Genomic DNA, 12,221 nt, shown 5'->3' on the forward strand with positions numbered 1-12,221 from the left:
AGGAAGGAGGGAGAGAGAGAAAGGCAGAAAGAGAAGGAGAGAAAGGATCCCAAGCAGGCTCTATGCTGCCAGTGCAGAGCCCGATGCAGGGCTCCATCCCACAACTGTGAGATCATGAACTGAGCTGTAACCAAGAGTTGGAGGCTTAACCGGCTGAGCCACCCAGGCGACCCTAGGCATGTCTGATTCTAAGGCACATGTTTTATTTTTCTGCACTACATTAATACCACCCCTCCTTCATTCTCCAGTGTGGGTTTGCAAGGACACCCTGGACTTTGGAGTTCCAAAGACTTGGATCTGACTTGTAGAATGAAAGCGCACATATCAAATGTTTGTATAACATTTTTTAGGAGAAATTCACATAGCATAAAATTAAGCATTTTATTTTATTGTTTTTTAAATGTTTTATTTATTTTGTGGGGAACCTGGGTGGCTCAGTCAGTTGAGCATCCGATTTCGGCTCCGGTCATGATCTCATGGTTCGTGAGTTCAAGCCCCGCATCGGGCTCTCCGCTGTCAGCTCATAGCCTGCTTCAGATCCTCTGTCCCCCTCTGTCTCTGCTCCTCCCCCCACCTTGCTCATTCTCTCTCTCTCTTTCTCTCTCAAACATAAACAAGAAGCATTAAAAAATGTTTTATTTATTTTTGAGAGTGAGTGGGGGAGGTGCAGAAAAGGAGGGGAGAGAGGATCTGAAGGGGGCTCTGCACTGAGAGCAGAGAGCCCAATGCTCACAAACTGTGAGATCATGACCTGAGCCAAGGTCAGACACTCAAATCAACTGAGCCACCCAGTTGCCCCAGCCATTTTTTTTAAGTTTTTTTTTTTTAATGTTTGTTTATTTTTGAGAGATAGAGAGAGACAGAGTGTGAGTGGGGGAGGGGCAGAGGGAGAGGGAGACACAGAATCCCAAGCAGGCTCCAGGCTTTGAGCTGTCAGCACAGAGCCTGATGCGGGGCTCAAACCCACCAACCACGAGATCATGACCTGAGCTGAAGTCAGACACTCAACCGACTGAGCCACCCAGGTGCCCCTCAACCATTTTATTTTTAAAGTGAACAATCCAGGGGTGCCTGGCTGACTCAGTTTAAAGAATATACGACTAGGGGCGCCTGGGTGGCGCAGTCGGTTAAGCGTCCGACTTCAGCCAGGTCACGATCTCGCGGTCGGTGAGTTCGAGCCCCGCGTCAGGCTCTGGGCTAACGGCTCGGAGCCTGGAGCCTGTTTCCGATTCTGTGTCTCCCCCTCTCTCTCTGTCCCTCCCCCGTTCATGCTCTGTCTCTCTCTGTCCCAAAAATAAATAAAAAACGTTGAAAAAAATTTTAAAAAATAAAGAATATACGACTATTGATCTCAGGGTTGTTATGAGTTCAAGCCCCATGTTGGGTGTAGAGATTGCCAAACCAAACACTTAAAAAACAAAAGTTAAGTGAACAACTCAGAGGCATTTATTACGTTCAGTGTTGTGCAACCACCCTCTCTGGTTCCAGAACATTTTCATTCTCCCCACCCCTGCAAAGGAAACCCCATACCCCTTAGCAGTCATTCTCTCCCAGCCCCTGGCAACCACTAATCTGCTTTCTGTCTCTATAGATTTACCTATTCTAGATATTTCACATAATATGTTCTTTTTTTTTAAATTTTTTTAATCTTTATTTATTTTTGAGAGAGAGAGAGACAGAGTGTATGCAGGGAAGAAGCAGAGAGAGAGGGAGACACAGAACCCGAAGCAGGCTCCAGGCTCTGAGCTGCCAGCACAGAGCCTGACGTGGGGCTCGAACTCATGAACTGTGAAATCATGACCTGAGCTGAAGTCAGACGCTCAGCCGACTGAGCCACCCAGGTGCCCCTAATATGTTCTTTCAAAAAAATTCTTTTAACGTTTATTTATTTTTGAGAGACATGAGAGAGACAGAACAGAGCATGAGTGGGGGAGGAGCAGATAGAGAGGGAGACACAGAGTCTGAAGCAGGCTCTAGGCTCTGAGCTGTCAGCACAGAGCCTGATGTGGGGCTCAAACCCACCAACCATGAGATCATGATCTGAGCTGAAATCAGACACTTAACAGACTGAGCCACCCAGGCACTCCTCACATAATATGTTCTATTTTATAATCAGTTTACTTGGTGCTCTCCTACTTAGTACTCACATGATTTCTACAACAGCCCTGTGAGGTGGGGAGGCAGACCCTATTATTTTTACTTTATGTGTTTATTCATTTACTTACTTTTCCTGAGTACAGAGTCCCCACATACCCTCCTGCCCCACCTTGCCCTCTCCCATAGGCTTCACCTGTTATTAATATCTTGCATTAGTAACATATCTAACATTAGTAAATGGTATATTTGTTACAATTCATGAACCAACGTGGATACATGATTAGTATCAGAAAGGATATTAGTAAAACTCAAGCCCATAGTTTATTCAGATTTCTTTAGTTCTCACCAAATGTCCTTTTCCTGTTCCAGGATTCAATCTAAGATAGCACATTATATTAAGTTGTCATGTCTTTGTAGTCTCCTCTTGGCTGTGATAGTTTCTCAGACTCCCTTATTGTTGATGACCTTGGTAGTTGTGAGGAATTGCAGTCAGGTATATCATAGGATGCCCCTCTGTTACAATTTGTCTGATGTTTCTCTTCTAATCAGAATACGGATTGGTTATAGGTTTGCGGGAGGAAGATCAGAGGTTAAGTGCCACTTTCATCGCACTGCCATGTTATGTTTAATCATCTCTTGTCCTGGGATGCATCTTGGCCACATTCCAGATGAGGACACTGAGGCTCAGCCTGAGGTAGGGCTGGAAATGGCCATGCCCGGACGTGAACCCATACCTGCTTCTTCCCGCTGAACCATTTCCTTCTACGCTGGGTAAGGTTATGCCATGTCCGAGTCAGTACAGAATCAACTGGCCTAATTCTAACCCTGTGGCCTCTGCTCAAGCCCTCCAGGATTCCAGCTCTCTATACTTTTCCTTTGAGCATGTACCGGGGCCAAAAAAAGAAGAAATCCGTCTGGAAGGGCTCCCCTATTTTATCCCAAACCAGTAACCCCAGGAAAATTCCTTCAGCTAATGAGATAACACTGAAACAGCTTTTAGTAAACAGATGGGGAAACTGAGGCCCAGCAAGGGCAAGTGATTTGTTTGCTTGGGACTGACTCTTCCCCCACCGGACCCAGGATTTTAAGTCATCCTTTGCTTCATATGTGCCTAAGGGTTGTTGTTGTTGTTGTTGTTTTTTTATGTTTATTTATTTCTGAGACAGAGACAGAGCATGAGTGCGGGAGGAGCAGACAGAGAGGGAGACACAGAATCTGAAGCAGGCTCCTGGCTCTGAGCTGTCAGCACAGAGCCCAATGCGGGGCTCGAACTCACAAACCATGAGATCGTGACCTGAGCCGAAGTCAGTCGCTCAACCGACTGAGCCACCCAGGCGCCCCATATGTGCCTAAGGTTTCTACATCTGTCCAGTACGGTAGCCATTAACCACATGTAGCTACTTAAATTCATTACAATTAAATAATATCAAAAATTAGTTTCTTGGGGCCCCTGGGTGGCTCAGTTGGTTAAGTGTCCGACTCTTGATTTCAGCCCAGTTCATGATCTCACGGCTAGTGGGTTCGAGCCCTGCATCGGGCTCTGTGCCAACAGCAAGGAGCCTGCTTGAGATTCTCTCTCTCTCCCTTTCTCTGCCCCTGCCCTGCTCTCTCTCTCTCTCTCTCAAAATAAATAAATAAATAAACATTAAAAAAAATAGTTTCTCAATCCACATGTGTCTAGTGGCTGCGGTATTGGACAGCACAGATATAGACTATTTCCATCATCACAGAGGGCTCTATTGGACAGTGCTGTTCAGGATGATACACAGACTGTCCCAGTGCCCACCAAGGGGTGGGCGGGGGCTGGGAGAGTAAAGTTAGCTCAGGGCCCCACATCAGCCTGACTGAAGGGTAGGTCTGTTAGCCTCCAGAATGAGTGACAACTGCTTCAGGAAAGGGAAGGCTTGGCCAGCAAAATTCTAAATCCTTCTTGTGTGGGTTCTTTGGGGTCGGAACAAAACAGAGGACCAAGCACTGCTCCTGGTGGGTCTGAGGAAGGAGGAGAAGTTGGTGCTACAAATCTTCTAAGACTAATAGTATTAACTGCCGTTTACTGCAGACTAACTCTACTCCAGGTCCCATGACAAGAACCTGGCATAAACCTCTGACATGGGTCCAGTTTCAAACCCCATTTTTTCAGAGAAGATAATTGAGACTCAGGTTAAGGGACAGCCCCAGTGTCACTCAGCACAACTGAGATGTGAGTTGGATCTGGTGCTTACGATACCACAGTATCGCCTCAGGACCAGGCACGGTGGTAGTGGGTTGGGGGAGTGCTTGAGGGCCCTGAGACCCAAAAGAGGTTTAGTCCTGCCTGCTTCCCTCCTTTTCTCCTCCTTCCTCAACCAGCTGGAGGCCTTCCACAGAGGTGAGCTGGACAAATTCTCAAGTGTATTTCATGCTGGGCAAAGCCCCGGTGGGGGAGGGGTCGTGCTACTAGAACCCTCTCCTCCTGGAAAGAGATGTGCTAAATGTAACAACCCAGACCTCTGCAGGGGACACAGGGTTGGTGGAGGAATGTGCCCGGCAGGCACTGAGTACCCCGCCAAGCTCTACATACGTTCTTTGTACGATGACCTTATGCTGCACCAGATTCATGCACAGGTGTGTACCACCCAGCCTCTCCCAGCCTGGGAAAAACACACTCTCCAGTGGAAAGAACAGCTAAGGATAGCTTCACGGCTTCTTCAGGTGACAGCGTACCCACACTCCAGCAAGGTCACACCTGCCCGGCCCCTGAAGGACAAAGCTCTTGCTTCCAGGAAATGCTTAAAAGCAGCTACCGGCTGCCATGTGCTGAGTGCTTCTATTTGCTTGGTGCTGTGCTGAGAGCTTCACATACGTTGTTTTCCGGCCTAACGACAACCTTCTGACACAGTTATTATCGTGGTCCTCACCTTCCCGATTTTACAGATGATGAAACAGGTTCAGAGACCTTAAGTAACTGGCTCAAAACCACACAGCTAGAAAGGGGTAGGGATAGGATTTGAGCCCATGTGCACCTGCCTCTTAGTCCAGAGCTCTCGTCAACAGCAACAAAACAGGAACAGCAGCAGCGGCATCGAGTGCTGGGCCAGGAAAGACATGAAGAGCTATACACAGGTTAACCTACGATCAAGTGCCCTTACAGGTGAGCAAATTGAGGTGGTATACCAAAGTATCTAAACCTTTTTTCCACACACAGTCCATCCAGAGAATATCTTTATGATTCTGGATAGTAACCTGTTATCAGATAGATGATTTGCAAATACCTTCTCTCATTCAGTCGGTCACCTTTCACTTTGTTGTGTCCTGTTTTGGGTCGGGGGAGGGACAGAGAGAGAGGGAGAGAAAGAGAATCTTAAGCAGGCTCCACACCTAGCGAGGAGCCTCACACAGGGCTCGATCTCACAACTGTGAGATCATGACCTGAGCTGAAATCAAGAGTCAGATGCTCAACCAACTGAGCCATCCAGGCACCCTTGTTGTATCTTTTAAAAAAATTTTTTTAAATGTTTATTTAGTTTTGAGAGAGAGAGAGACAGAGTGTGAGTGGAGGAGGGGCAGAGAGAGAGGGAAACACAGAATCCCAAGCAGGCTCCAGGCTCTGAGCTGTCAGCACAGAGCTGGATGTGAGGCTCCAAACCACGAGCCATGAGATCATGACCTGAGCCGAAGTCGAACCCTTAACCGACTGAGCTACCCAGGTGCCCCTTTTAAGTACACAAATGATTCAGTTTGATGTAGTCCTATTTGTCTATTTTTGCTTTTGTTGCCTGTGCTTTTGGTATCATGTCTAAGAAACCATTACCAACTCCAATGCCATGAAGCTTTTCCTCTCTGCTTTCTTCTAGGAGTTCTTCTAGGAGTTTCAGGTCTTACATTTCAGTCTTTAATCCATTTTAAGCTAATTTTTTTTTTTTTTGAGCAAACTCTACCCCCAACATGGGGCTTGAACTCATGACCCCAATATCCAGAGTCATATGCTGTAGGGTACGGACAGTAGAGTATGGACTCTTGATCTTGGTGGGGGGGGGGGGGGCTTGTGAGTTTGAGCCCCATTGTTGGGTGTAGAGATTAGTTAAAAAAAAAAAAAGTCACATGCTCTACCAACTGAGCCAGCCAGGTTCTCCTGAGCTAATTTTTTTTTAATGTTTATTTATTTATTTTTGAGAGAGAGGGAAACAGAGAATCTGAAGCAGGCTCCACACTGTCAGCGCAGAGTCCAATGTGGGCTTGAATCCACGAACTGTGAGATCATGATCAGATCAATCTCAACCGATTGAGCCACCCAGGCACCCCCCCCGCCACACACACACACCCCGAGCTAATTTTTGTAGATGGCATAGGATAAGGGTCCCAACTTCATTCTTTTTTTAAAAAAATATTTATTTTTTAATTTACATCCAAGTTAGTTATCATATAGTGCAACAATGATTTCAGGAGTAGATTCCTTAATGCCCCTTACCCATCCAACTTCATTCTTTTGCATGTGGATATCTAATTTTTCCAAGACCATTTGTTGAAGACATTGTCCTTTCCACATTGAGTAGCTTTGGCACCTTTGTCAGAGATCATTTGCCCATGTAAGTAAGGGTTTTTATTTCTGGGTTCTCTATTCTATTCCATCGATCTATATCTGTCTGTATGCCAACACCTCATTGTTTTGATTACTGTGGCTTTGTAACATGCTTTGAAATCAGGAAGTATGAGTTAACTAACTAGAATTTAAATGAAAACTTGAAACAACAACAAAAAAAGGAAGTGTGAGTCCTCCAACGTTTTCAAAATTGTTCAGACTATTCAGGGTTCCTTGAGATTCCATATGAAGTTTTCTTTTTTTTTAATGTTTTTAAATGTTTATTTATTGTTGAGACAGAGAGAGACAAAGCATGAGCAGGAAAGGGGCAGAGAGAGAGAGGGAGACACAGAATCTGAAGCAGGCTCCAGGCTCTGAGCTGTCAGTACAGAGCCTGATGCAGGGCTCAAACTCACGAACCGTGAGATCATGACCTGAGCTGAAGTCAGACACTCAACCCACTGAGCCACCCAGGCACCCTGAAATACACTTGAGTTTTGAGTGTTGATTTTGTATCATGCAACTTTACTGAATTAGTTTATTAACTCCAACGGTTTTTGTGTGTGTGTGTGTGTGTGTGTGTGTGGAATCCTTAGGGTTTTCTACATATAAGATCATGTCGTCTATGGACAGAGATAATTTTACTTCTTCCTTTCCAATTTGGATGGCTTTTAGTTCATTTTCTTGCCTCATTGTTCTGGCTAGGACTTACAATACTATGTTGAATAGAAGTGACCAGAGTGGACATCCTTGCCTTGCTCCTAATCTGAGAGGAAAAGCTTTCAGTATGAATTTTGAAAATTTATTGTTTTTAAATGTTTACTTATTATGGGGGGTGGAAGGAGGTGCTAACAGTGCACAAAATGGGAAATAAATTACTTTGAAATAAAATAAAATAAATGTTTACTTATTTATTTTGAGAGAGAGAGCCAGAATGAGACAGAGAGAGGAGAGAGAGAATCCTAGGCAGCCTCCACACTGTCAGTACAGAGAGCCTGACGTGGGGCTCGATCTCACAACCATGAGATTATAACCTGAGCTAAAATCATGAGTTGGACACTTAAACCGACTGAACCACCCACAATATGAATTTTTTTTAAGATTTTAATCTTAAAAATTTTTGTTTTTAAAAAAATTTTTTTATTTTATTTAAAAAAAATTTTTTTTACGTTTTTATTTATTTTTGAGACAAAGAGAGAAAAAATAAAAATTTTTTATTTTATTAAAAAAAATTTTTTTAACGTTTGTATTTATTTTTGAGACAGAGCGAGAGCATGAACAGGGGAGGGTCAGAGAGAGGGAGACACAGAATCCGAAACAGGCTCCAGGCTCTGAGCTGTCAGCACAGAGCCCGCGCAGGGCTCGAACTCATGGTCTGTGAGATCATGACCTGAGCCGAAGTCGGCCGCTTAACCGACTGAGCCACCCAGGCGCCCCCAAAATTTTTTTTAATGTTTATTTATTTTTGACAGAGAGAGAGAGAGAGAGAGAGAGAGACAGAGCATGAGTGGGGGAGGGGCAGAGAGAGAGGGAGACACAGAATTCGAAGCAGGCTCCAGGCTGTCAGCACAGAGCCCGACGCGAGATCATGACCTGAGCCGAAGTTGGACGCTCAGCCGACTGAGCCACCCAGGCACCTCTTAAGATTTTATTGTTAAGCAATCTCTACACCCAACATAGGGCTTGAGCTCACAACCGTGAGAACTGTCATGCTCCACTGACTGAGCCAGCCAGGCACCTCCTCAGTATGAATTTTTTAAAACATAACTATAATGCCATCATCATACTTAATAAAAATAACGATAATTTTAGTATTATTAATACCCAGACCATTTTTGGAGACCTTTGACTGTCTCAAAATGTCTTTTTACAGTTAGTTTTTCCAAATTATATCCAAATAAGCTACATGTCTTTTTACACATGAATCAAATATTGTATGAAAGAAGAAAAATAAAGAAAAACAAAACAACTGTGGGATCAAAAGGACTCAGTTTTGAAAAACCACCCTGCCACTCAGCAGCTGTGTGACTTCAGGTAAGATACTCCACATCTCTGAACTTCTGTTTCCCCCTATGTAGGATGCAAGAGCTGGGACGATTAGAGTGATCAAGCACAGAAAGCACTGAGCACCATGTGTGGCTGTTCGGAGGTTCCCAGAAGGCCTTAGGTAACCCTGGGCTGAGTTTAACTTGACCAAGAGCTCCTTAAGGTGCTGATCCCTATCCCTCCTCTTACCAAACCGTGTCTCCAGTTGCATCTGAGCTCAGCTGAGACTATTTCTCTAATGGAGCACAACCACCAGGGAGGCTGGTCTTCCTCAAAGCTCACGCCTTAAGGAATCCAGAAGCTCATCCAAACACTCTCACCTCACCCCTCTCCCCATCCAGCCCCATCGCAAGCCACACCCTTGTTTCAACCTACAACACCCTGGTCCTCATCCGGTATCTCTTGCCAAGTTGCTCACAGCAGCCTCCTCAACTCTCCCTGCTCCCCTCCACAATGGCCTTCCTCAGATCAGTTCCCCATTGTATTTCAAATGTAAGCCTGATTCATCACTCTCCCACCCCACTGCCTAAAAGCCTGGATGCCTTCTCAAATGGCTCTTATAGAAGAAAAAAAACCAGCCTAGAGGCCGAATCTTTTCTGCCCCTACCTACCTCTCGACGTGAAGTGAGGTAGGATACTTTCTACTCCTTCTACTTTCTTTCAGCTTCTTAATGAAACACTTCATGCTTCTCTTCATTTCAAGGTTTTGCACCTGCTGGTCTCTCCTCCTGGTATGTTTCTCCCACTGCATTGCCTAATTCTTACTCTTTCTCCTTTTTTCTTTTCTTTTCTTTTCTTTCTTTTTTTAAATTTTTTTTAACGTTTATTTACTTCCAAGACAGAGAGACAGAGAGCAAGTAGGGGAGGGGCAGAGAGAGAGGGAGACACAGAATCTGAAGCAGGCTCCAAGCTCTGAGCTGTCAGCACAGAGCCCGACGCGGTGCTCGAACTCAAGAACTGCAAGATCATGACCTGAGCGGAACGAAGTCAGACACTTAACCGACTAAGCCACCCAGGTGCCCATTTTCTTTCTTTTTTTAAAAGTAATTTCTACATCCCAACATGGGGCTCAAACTCAAACCTCAAGATCAAGAATCCAACATCAAGAGTTGTATGCTCTACCAACTGAGCCAGCCAGGTGCCCCTTACTCTTTTGAATCTCAGTTGTCCTTGACCTCCCCACCCACATAACCCATACTACATCAGTGCTTTAAGGTGACCAGTTGTCCTAGTTTTCCAGGGAATGAAGGGTTCTTGGTACTTGGAGCTTCCTGTTTTCAAATCAGGAAAGTCCCTGGTTGAGTCCCTGGAAAACAGGATGAGTTGGTCGCCCTATCAGGGCCTAACACAGTGTTTTGTGCACAGTCGATGCTAAGGGAGTATTTGTGCACTGCAGTTTCTGGTCCCACTCAGGAGAGGGCAGACACTGCTGAGCTCCAGTCGCGCATTTCCAGGCATCTGGGGCAGCCCAATATTAATAATAGTAACTACTATTCACCAAGCACTTCCTTTGTGCCTTGCCTGGTGTTGAGTCCTCTGCATTTGCCCTCCCATTTAATTCTCAGTCACCCAAGTTACAGCTAGTGCTTTTTATTGAGGTGAAATTCCCATCACATAAAGCTAACCATTTTAAAGTGAACGAGTCAGTAGCATTTAGTACATTCAGTGTTGCGCCACCACCGCTCTCCAGTTCCAGAACATGTTTATGACCTCCGAGGCATAAAACTTTAGGCATAGACCTAAAACCATAGACCTTTAACCATTAAGCAGTCCCCCCCCCTCCCATTCTGACCTGCTACCTGCCCCTCCCAATCCGTTTTCTGTCTCCATGGATTCACCTCTTCTGGATATGTCTTAACAATAGAAACTCACAATATGTGGTCTTTTACATAGACCTTTATGGCTTATTCTTTAAGGCTTCTTTTTCCTTTTCCTTTGACACATGACAAAACTGAGGCTCAGAGAGGTTGGGGAACCTGTTCAATGTCCTTCAGCTAGGAAGGGGAAGAGCTAGGTGTTGGAGCCCCCACAGCTAGCCATTTGCTATACCCACACCCCAATCTGAGCTGGTTTCCCAACTTACCTCTTAGGATTCTTTGAGTTAAAGGCAAACTAGAGCAAAGGGTCCAATGCTAAGTTTTATTTTTTTTAAATGTTTATTTATTTTTGAGAGAGACAGAGACAGAGCATGAGTGGGGGAGGGGCAGAGAGAGAGACACACACAGAATCCAAAGCAGGGTCCAGGCCCCCAGCTGTCAGCACAGAGCCCGACACAGGGCCAAACACACGAGTGGTGGGATCATGACCTAAGCAGAAGTTGGACACTTAACCAACTGAGCCACCCAGGTGCCCCTTAATTTTTTTTAAATTGTGGTAGAATATACACAAAATTTACTTTTTTTTTTTTTTTTGCCATTTTACGTGTACAATTCAGTGGCATTAATATATTCACAATGTCACACAACCATTACCACTACTATTTCCAAAATTTTTTCAATACCCCCAACAGAAGCTCTGTACCCACTAAGGAATAACTCCAGCTCCCGGTACCCTCTATATGGCATTCTGTCCCTATTATATTCTATGTATCTCATATAAGTGGAACCACACAGTATTTGTCCTTTGTGTCTGGCTTCTTTAATTTAGCATAATGTCTTTTTTTATTTAAAAAAAATTTTAATGTTTATTTTTAAGAGGGAGACAGAGCGTGAGCAGGGGAGGGGCAGAGAGAGAGGGAGACACATCCGAAGCAGGCTCCAGGCTCTGAGCTGTCAGCATAGACCCCAACTCGGGGCTCCAACTCATGCTTTCGTGAGATCATGACCTAAGCCAAAGTCGGATTTTTAACCAACTGAGCCACCCAGTTGCCCCCATAATGTCTTTTTAAAAAAGATTTTAGTTTTAAGTAATCTCTATACCCAATGTGGAGCCCGAACCTACAGCCCCAAGATCGAGTCACATGCTTCATTGAGCCAGCCAGGTGCCCCTCATTTAGCATTTTTTTTTTTCAAAGAGAGAATTTCCTCCTTTGTTGTTTTCTTTTTAAGTTGTATTTATTTTGAGAGAGACGGAGAGAGAGGGCATGCAGGGGAGGGACAGAGAGAGCGGGAGAGAGAGAATCCCAAGCAGGCTCTTCATGGGTAGTGCAGAGCCTGAGGTGGAGCTCAAACCCACGAACCTTGAGATCATGACCTGAGCCAAAGTCAGACGCTTAACCTACTGAGCCACCCAGGTGCCCTTCCTGCCCCCGCCCTTTTAATGGCCACCCTAATGGGTGTGAAGTGGTATCTCATGGTCAACACGAAGCTTTGAGGCTGGTCAAGAAGTTGTACATGGAAGCCAGGCCAAGTGGACAGTGTAGACTTTCAGAAGAAATGCAGAAGAGAAAACAGGGTATCATTGGGGTACCTGGACCTGAATGTACACAGAGATGCAAGACATTCACAAACCCAGCACCGTTTTCAAATAATTTATTAGGAATTTAAAACTGAAAATAAAACCTGGAAAAAGAAGTTACAGA

Source organism: Acinonyx jubatus, chromosome D3, assembly GCF_027475565.1.
Source record: "Acinonyx jubatus isolate Ajub_Pintada_27869175 chromosome D3, VMU_Ajub_asm_v1.0, whole genome shotgun sequence".
Taxonomy (NCBI): Eukaryota; Metazoa; Chordata; class Mammalia; order Carnivora; family Felidae; genus Acinonyx; species Acinonyx jubatus.